The 7970-nt window shown below is 42.2% G+C and overlaps 1 pseudogene; it reads right to left on the bottom strand.

Moving 5' to 3' along the window:
- Positions 1-3535: 3535 nt before the first annotated feature.
- LOC135529326 (sodium- and chloride-dependent GABA transporter 1-like) lies at positions 3536-6714 on the bottom strand (annotated as a pseudogene).
- Positions 6715-7970: the final 1256 nt, after the last annotated feature.

The raw sequence follows: 7970 nt of genomic DNA, 5'->3' as shown, positions 1-7970 counted from the left end.
TATCATTAGATTTTCAACAGGACAATGACCCAAAACACACCTCAAGGCTGTGTAAGGGCTGTCTGACCAAGAAGGAGAGTGCCAGAGTGCCTCATCAGATGGCCTGGCCTACAATCACCTGACCTCAACCCAATTGAGATGGTTTTGGGATGAGTTGGACCGCAGAGTAAAGGAAATGCAGTCAACAAGTGCTCAGCATATGTGGGAACTTGAAGAATATTGGAAAAGCATTCCAGGTGGAAGCTGGTTGAGAGAATGCCAAGAGTGTGCAAAGCTGTCATCAAGACTGTCAGGACCCGGTTACGAACCTGGGTCTCCCGGAGTGAAATAGGTATAGCAACTGAGCCACGAATAGTCAGCAGAACCCAGAAGATGAGGCAGACACAGCAGTACTTAAGACGGTGTATTTAATAAAGTAAAAAGGAGAAGTCCTTAAATACAAAAATGGCAAATCCAAGGTGGTAGGAATAGCACAAAAAGCCTCAAGAGACACTCAAAAACAAAAACAGAATTCCACAAAGGCATCCACGGAATCGACAAGAAAACACAGAACACTAGGGCTGGGTGCTAACATACAAACACAGAGCACAGAACTGAGGAAACTAAGGGTTTAAATACAATCAGGGGAAACGAGGTACAGGTGCAAATAATAATGGGGAACAAGGAAAAAACATAAGGTCAAAAGCACAATGAGGGGCATCTAGTGACCAAAACTAAGAACAACCCTGGCCAAATCCTGACAAAGACAAAGGGTGGCTACTTTGAAGAATCTGAAATCTAAAATAACGTTTTGATTTGTTTAACACTTTTTTGGTTACTACATGATTCCATATGTGTTATTTCATATAAATGTATATGTCATCATGGTTTGTGTTCTTCATGGTCAGTCTGTCATCATGGTTAGTGTTCTCCATGGTCAGTCTGTTTGTCACACCCTGACCATAGAAAGCTGTTTATTCTCTATGTTGGTTGGGGCGTGATAGTGACTAGGGCGGGTCATCTAGGTGATTTGTCTGTTTATGTTGGCCTGGTATGGTTCCCAATCAGAGACAGCTGTTTATCGTTGTCTCTGATTGGGGATCATATTTAGGCAGCCATTTCCTCATTTGTGGGATCTTGGCTATGTATAGTTGCCTAGTAGCGCTGTTAGCGTCACGTTTAGTTTGTGCGTTATTGTTTTGTGTGGTGAGTTTCGGTTTCTTAAAATATGTGGAACTCTACGCACGCTGCGCCTTGGTCTACCCATTTCGACAAACGTGACACTGTTCTTATGTTTAGTGTTCTCTATGGTCAGTCTGTTCTCATGTTTAGTGTTCTCCATGGTCAGTCTGTCATCATGTTTAGTGATCTCCATGGTCAGTCTGTCATCATGTTTAGTGTTCTCCATGGTCAGTCTGTCATCATGTTTAGTGTTCTCTATGGTCAGTCTGTTCTTATGTTTAGTGTTCTCTATGGTCAGTCTGTTCTTATGTTTAGTGTTCTCCATGGTTAGTCTGTCATCATGTTTAGTGATCTCCATGGTCAGTCTGTCATCATGTTTAGTGTTCTTCATGGGCAGTCTGTTCTTATGTTTAGTGTTCTCTATGGTCAGTCTGTCATCATGTTTAGCGTTCTCCATGGTCAGTCTGTTCTTATGTTTAGTGTTCTCTATGGTCAGTCTGTCATCATGTTTAGTGTTCTCCATGGTCAGTCTGTTCTCATGTTTAGTGATCTCCATGGTCAGTCTGTCATCATGTTTAGTGTTCTCCATGGTCAGTCTGTTCTTATGTTTAGTGATCTCCATGGTCAGTCTGTTCTTATGTTTAGTGATCTCCATGGTCAGTCTGTTCATATGTTTAGTGATCTCCATGGTCAGTCTGTTCTCATGTTTAGTGTTCTCCATGGCCAGTCTGTCATCATCTTTAGTGTTCTCCATGGTCAGTCTGTCATCATGTTTAGTGTTCTCCATGGTCAGTCTGTCATCATGTTTAGTGATCTCCATGGTCAGTCTGTTCTCATGTTTAGTGTTCTCTATGGTCAGTCTGTCATCATGTTTAGTGTTCTCCATGGTCAGTCTGTTCTCATGTTTAGTGATCTCCATGGTCAGTCTGTCATCATGTTTAGTGTTCTCCATGGTCAGTCTGTTCTTATGTTTAGTGATCTCCATGGTCAGTCTGTTCTCATGTTTAGTGTTCTCCATGGCCAGTCTGTCATCATGTTTAGTGTTCTCCATGGTCAGTCTGTCATCATGTTTAGTGTTCTCCATGGTCAGTCTGTCATCATGTTTAGTGTTCTCCATGGTCAGTCTGTTCTCATGTTTAGTGTTCTCTATGGTCAGTCTGTCATCATGTTTAGTGTTCTCCATGGTCAGTCTGTTCTCATGTTTAGTGTTCTCCATGGTCAGTCTGTTCTCATGTTTAGTGTTCTCTATGGTCAGTCTGTCATCATGTTTAGTGTTCTCTATGGTCAGTCTGTCATCATGTTTAGTGTTCTCCATGGTCAGTCTGTTCTTATGTTTAGTGTTCTCCATAGTCAGTCTGTTCTCATGTTTAGTGTTCTCCATGGCCAGTCTGTCATCATGTTTAGTGTTCTGCGGTCAGTCTGTTCTCATGTTTAGTGTTCTCCATGGTCAGTCTGTTCTCATGTTTAGGGTTCTCCATGGTCAGTCTGTTCTCATGTTTAGTGTTCTCCATGGTCAGTCTGTTCATCATGTTTAGGGTTCTCCATGGTCAGTCTGTCATCATGTTTAGTGTTCTCCATGGGTCTGTCATCATGTTTAGTGTTCTCCATGGTCAGTCTGTCATCATGTTTAGTGTTCTCCATGGCCAGTCTGTTCATCATGTTTAGTGTTCTCCAGTCTGTCATCATGTTTAGTGTCATGGTCAGTCTGTTCTTATGTTTAGTGTTCTCCATGTCAGCTGTTCTTATGTTTACTGATCTCCATGGTCAGTCTGTTCTCATGTTTAGTGTTCTCCATGGCCAGTCTGTCATCATGTTTAGTGTTCTCCATGGTCAGTCTGTTCTCATGTTTAGTGTTCTCCATGGTCAGTCTGTTCTCATGTTTAGTGTTCTCCATGGTCAGTCTGTCATCATGTTTAGTGTTCTCCATGGTCAGTCTGTCATCATGTTTAGTGTTCTCCATAGTCAGTCTGTTCTCATGTTTAGTGTTCTCCATGGTCAGTCTGTCATCATATTTGAGTGTCCATGGTCAGTCTGTCATCATGTTTAGTGTTCTCCATGGTCAGTCTGTCATCATGTTTAGTGTTCTCCATGGTCAGTCTGTCATCTGTTTTAGTGTTCTCCATGGTCAGTCATGTTTAGTGTTCTCTATTGTTAGTCTGTCATCATGTTTAGTGGTCTCCATGGTCAGTCTGTCATCATGTTTAGTGTTCTCCATGGTCAGTCTGTTCTCATGTTTAGGGTACTTTTACATACTTATTTTATGTGATTTTATAACGGTTGATCCTGCTGGTTTTCTTGTGTATGTAAAGAGACTAGTATTAACTGTACATGTTTAAACAGGATGTATGCTTGTAGAAAACAACAATGATAGATCCTATATTTTCCTGATGGTACAGAAGCACTGTGTCCTACCATAGAACCAGGAAATTGAGACGGTTTCGAAGAAGACGAGGAAGAGGAGGCACATCCCGCTGGCAGAGTAGTAATCAAACAGCTTGAAGACATACAGACCACCCTGGGAAGCAGCCATAGAGGTTGTTAAAAGGCTAAACACATACATACACACACACACACACACACACACACACACACACACACACACACACACACACACACACACTGTTACCTGTGTAATGTTGGAGAAGCCAATGAGGAAGGAGATTAGACAGACGCCGAGGATAAAGACCCTTCCTCTTCTCAGCACCATGGGGAACTCATCCATCAGAGCTGCAATGAAGCCCTCCACAGTACAGGAACTACAGGCAGAGCACACAGGTTAACACACACACACACATTGGCTCACTCCAGGTCTTGCACCAGAGAACTCTAACAGGCTACCAACTTCTGCAGGGCCACCTGGGCCTTCTGTTGAAAATGAAAATAACAGTGGTAATTCAATGTAATGTCTACTCAGTAGCAACAAGCCACTTGTAACTTATCTACCTGCCGTTCTGTTATTCTCTTTGTTCTGCTGTAATGAATTGTAACGTTGGCTTGTCTGTTGCCTGTCTGGTTCTCACCACTAACACCTCTCCTCCCTTCCTAGTTATCTGGGTGTCAGGTGACTCTAGGTGGGATCCTCACCTGGCTGTCTAGCCCCAGCATCATCAGCATGGAGAAGAACAGGATGGCCCACAGGGAGGACATAGGCAGCTGGAGTCACGGCCTGGGGTAGGCCAGACGCCAAGCCTGGGCCTTGAGTTAGTTGAGCTAAATCTGGGCCTTGAGTTAGACACCACACCAAACACAGTGAGCTAAATCTGGGCCTTGAGTTAGACACCACACCAAACACAGTGAGCTAAATCTGGGCCATGAGTTAGACACCAAACCACATCATTGAGCCTCAGCCCCATTGCATAATCACACTTCGCTGCACACTATGACACAGTAATGCACACCATGATAATAATTGTACCATATGAAATCTCTTCTGTTGAATAACAAGCGTAGGTTTGACTTACTTCGTGTATTGTATCTTACATGTATCTAAGAAACCAATCATTTACTTGGCTTCATTTTTCAATTGATGAGTTGATTAGGGGCACTATTACCCCTTTAATCTTATGTCAGAATAAGTGCTGCTGATTTTAATTCTTCCCCTCTAATCAGGGACTAATTCAGACCCCAGGCACAAGATTGAGTGGAGTCTGTGACCAATCAGTGGCATTAATCAATTCATTACTTTTACTGTATCAGAAGAAGATAACCAGTGACACTATAGCACATGTGTCAAACTCATTCCACGGAGGGCTGATGTCTGTGGGTTTCCCTCCTCCCTTGTACTTAATTGATGAATTAATGTCACTAATTAGTAATGACCTCCCCTCACTTGGTTGTCTAGGTCTTAATTGAAAACGAAAAACCAGAAACCCACAGACACTAGTCCTCCATGGAATGAGTTTGACTCCCCCACAAGAGTCTGAACATACTCTATATTTTATTTAGACATTGTCCTTTCCAGCACTGTTTCAGAAACTATAGTGGATGCGTATTTAGACCAGGGTCAGTACAGCTCGGTTTGACTCTCTAGTGTTAATCAGGAACAGCTGACTTCACGTCAGCAACAGTGAATGCTGCAGGAGGGTGAGCTAACTGCACTGTACCGGAGGCAGCTAGTTCCTGGACAGGGCTTCTTGGTGATGTACGACATGGAAGCCCACAATGGAGAAGATGACTAAGCCCGCAAACATGCTGGTGAAGGAGTTTATACAGCACACGTATGAGGGAGTCCCTGACAGGAGAAGAAACACAACCCTGTTTGGTATTGGTAAGCAGACAGGACACTATAATGAAACACCAATAATAGTGAATACGAAAAGGAGAGAACAAATTAAAGTAAATAGGAGGGAAAGAGGGAGTGGAACCTAGAAGTATAAACAAAGCAACAGAGAAAGGGAGGAACCCAGAAGCATAGAAACAAAGTAAATAGAGGAAAGAGGGAGGAACCCAGAAGTATAGAATCAAAGTAAATAGAGGAAAGAGGGAGTGGAACCAGAAAGACAGAACTGGAAGTAAATAGAGGAAAGAGTAAGAGTTAACCCAGAAGTATAGAATCAAAGTAAATAGAGGAAAAGAGGGAGGAAACCCAGAAGTATAGAATCAAAGCAAATAGAAGAAAGAGGGAGTGGAACCCAGAAGTATAGAATCAAAGTAAATAGAAGAAAGAGGGAGTGGAACCCAGAAGTATAGAATCAAAGTAAATAGAAGAAAGAGGGAGTGGAACCCAGAAGTATAGAATCAAAGTAAATAGAAGAAAGAGGGAGTGGAACCCAGAAGTATAGAATCAAAGTAAATAGAGGAAAGGGAGTGGAACCCAGAAGTATAGAAACAAAGTAAATAGAGGAAAGAGGGAGTGGAACCCAGAAGTATAGAATCAAAGTAAATAGAGGAAAGAGGGAGTGGAACCCAGAAGTATAGAATCAAAGTAAATAGAGGAAAGAGGGAGTGGAACCCAGATGTATAGAATCAAAGCAAATAGAATGGTTCCATCATCTAAGTTTTTAACATGTAACAGAGGTGGTTTGATTAGCCTTACCTGAAGATGTGCGTTAGCTCCCTGAGAAAATGCACAGGCTTCAGCTCATTCTTCATGCACACATGAGACCCAAGATTGAAACCAGTGGGTCACTAACAGGGGCATAAGGCATAAAGGAGAGGCTGTGGGGGTTGTTTACCTGTACACATCGTTGTTGAAGGAGTTGTAGCTTCCCAAGGCGATGAGCGAACCCAGACCCAGTCCATAGGAGAAGAAGATCTGAGTGGCAGCGTCCAGCCACACCTGGGAGAGTAGTCAGACAAACACAAACACATTTTTTAAGGATAGTTTTCAAGACATAAAACATATCTTATTTTTCCTGTTGACATTTCAGTGTGTGCATAGGCATATGGTCTGTGAGTGTGTGACTCTTAGAGGCCACCGTACCTCAGACTTGAGAAGTTTGTTGAAGTCGGGGGTGATGTAGAAAAGGATGCCCTCCTTGGCCCCGGGGAGAGTGACACCACGAAAAAACAGGATGAACAGCATGAAGTAGGGGTACGTGGCGGAGAAATAGACCACCTGAATAACAGATAGGGGACAGAGAAATAGACCACCTGAATAACAGATAGGAGACAGAGAAATAGACCACCTGAATAACATATAGGAGACAGAGAAATAGACCACATGAATAACAGATAGGAGACAGAGAAATAGACCACCTGAATAACAGATAGGAGACAGAGAAATAGACCACATGAATAACAGATAGGAGACAGAGAAATAGACCACCTGAATAACAGATAGGAGACAGAGAAATAGACCACATGAATAACAGATAGGGGACAGAGAAATAGACCACATGAATAACAGATAGGAGACAGAGAAATAGACCACCTGAATAACAGATAGGAGACAGAGAAATAGACCACATGAATAACAGATAGGAGACAGAGAAATAGACCACCTGAATAACAGATAGGGGACAGAGAAATAGACCACATGAATAACAGATAGGAGACAGAGAAATAGACCACACGAATAACAGATAGGAGACAGAGAAATAGACCACATGAATAACAGATAGGAGAAATAGAAATAGACCACTTGAATAACAGATAGGGGACAGAGAAATAGACCACATGAATAACAGATAGGAGACAGAGAAATAGACCACCTGAATAACAGATAGGGGACAGAGAAATAGACCACATGAATAACAGATAGGGGACAGAGAAATAGACCACATGAATAACAGATAGGGGACAGAGAAATAGACCACCTGAATAACAGATAGGAGACAGAGAAATAGACCACCTGAATAACAGATAGGGGACAGATAAATAGACCATATGAATAACAGATATGGGACAGAGAAATAGACCACCTGAATAACAGATAGGAGACAGAGAAATAGACGACCCGAATAACAGATAGGAGACAGAGAAATAGACCACATGAATAACAGATAGGAGACAGAGAAATAGACCACATAAATAACAGATAGGAGACAGAGAAATAGAAATACACCACATGAATAACAGATAGGGGACAGAGAAATAGACCACCTGAATAACAGATAGGGGACAGAGAAATAGACCATATGAATAACAGATATGGGACAGAGAAATAGACCACCTGAATAACAGATATGGGACAGAGAAATAGACCACATGAATAACAGATAGGAGACAGAGAAATAGACCACATGAATAACAGATAGGGGACAGAGAAATAGACCACATGAATAACAGATAGGGGACAGAGAAATAGACCACATGAATAACAGATAGGGGACAGAGAAATAGACCACATGAATAACAGATATGGGACA

This window comes from Oncorhynchus masou, unplaced genomic scaffold (assembly GCF_036934945.1).
Source record: "Oncorhynchus masou masou isolate Uvic2021 unplaced genomic scaffold, UVic_Omas_1.1 unplaced_scaffold_11312, whole genome shotgun sequence".
NCBI lineage: Eukaryota > Metazoa > Chordata > Actinopteri > Salmoniformes > Salmonidae > Oncorhynchus > Oncorhynchus masou.
Note: the sequence above shows the minus strand (reverse complement) of the source record. Positions and strands in the feature narration are given on the sequence as shown.